Genomic DNA, 1,358 nt, shown 5'->3' on the forward strand with positions numbered 1-1,358 from the left:
AAATAGCATTCATAAATAATTCTTTCACAGTCCCTGTAGGTACGCTAACTCGACATTTACTTGTCAATTTATTACTTGTTGCGATTGTGTACACTTGCACATTTTCGTCGTTCCAAGTTTTTGGCGCCGTTGCTGGGGACTGTGTTTTAAAAAAGTCATTATTTGTGAAGTTGTTAGTTTTGGATTTTGGTGTATTTTTCTGTTCAAATTTTAACTTAGTTAATTTTTCTGTGATTATTTCAGGTGTTTATGAGTATTGAACGAATCATCGATTTACTCCCTGTAGACCCTGAGATTGAACGAACTTTTCGACAGCGAAGAAGACAAGCAAGTCAGAGAAGGATTGAAGAGATGAACTTCGAAAATCTGAATCAAGGAAACGAAGCAAACCTTGCTCAAATTCCTATCCTTATTGCTGATGATAGGGATAGGGCTTTAAGATAGTATGCCATGCCAATATTTCATGATCTTAATCCTGGTATTAGGATACCCGAAATTGAGGCACACCAGTTCAAGTTGAAGCCAGTCATGTTCCAAATGCTTCAGACAGTGGGCCAATTCAGTACAATGCCTACCAAAAATCCTCACCTACACTTAAGACTGTTTATGGAGGTGAGCGATACTTTCAAGTTAGCTGGAGTACCCGAAGATGCATTATGATTAAAGTTGTTCCCATATTTACTAAGGGGCAGAACTCGAGCTTGGTTGAACTCATTACCACCAAACTCAATTTCAACATGGCAAGAGTTAGAGAAAAATTCTTTATGAAGTATTTCCCACCTAGAAAGAATGCTAAGTTGAGGAACAAGATCACTACTTTCTAACAAATGGATGATGAGTCATTATATGAGGCATAAGAAAGGTACAAAGAATTATTACGGAAGTGCCCTGATCAGGGAATCCCACATTGCATACAACTTGAGACATTTTATAATTGTCTCAATGCTCACACGAGGATGGTAGTGGATGCTTCTGCTAATAGTGCTCTCCTTTCTAAGTCATATAATGAGGCTAAGAAATCATTGAGAGGATTGCCAGTAACAATTATCAATAGCCAACCAATCGAGCAGCGTCAGGAAGATGAGTCGTTGGAATACATGAAGTAGACACTCTTACTTCACTCGTATCTCAAGTATCATCAATATCCTCAATGTTAAAAAAATCTTACTACTATAGGTGTAATAGTTTTGCAGCACAACCACTGAATCAATTTGAAAATGGAGTCTGTGTTTATTGTGGGAAAGGACATTTGTTCGAAGAATGTCCATCGAACCCAGAATCTGTGTATTACATGGGTAACCAGAACCAAAATTGAAGAAGGCAAGGGCTGCAATCCAATTTCTATAACCCATCATGGC

General features: G+C 38.0%; 1 non-coding gene across 1 annotated transcript; it reads right to left on the minus strand.

The window, feature by feature from the left end:
* Positions 1-794: 794 nt before the first annotated feature.
* Positions 795-901, minus strand: LOC121214342 (small nucleolar RNA R71). The gene has a single exon (XR_005909925.1). It is a non-coding gene; the product is annotated as a small nucleolar RNA R71 (small nucleolar RNA).
* Positions 902-1,358: the final 457 nt, after the last annotated feature.

Source organism: Gossypium hirsutum, chromosome D01 (genome assembly GCF_007990345.1).
Source record: "Gossypium hirsutum isolate 1008001.06 chromosome D01, Gossypium_hirsutum_v2.1, whole genome shotgun sequence".
In the NCBI taxonomy this organism is placed as follows: Eukaryota; Viridiplantae; Streptophyta; class Magnoliopsida; order Malvales; family Malvaceae; genus Gossypium; species Gossypium hirsutum.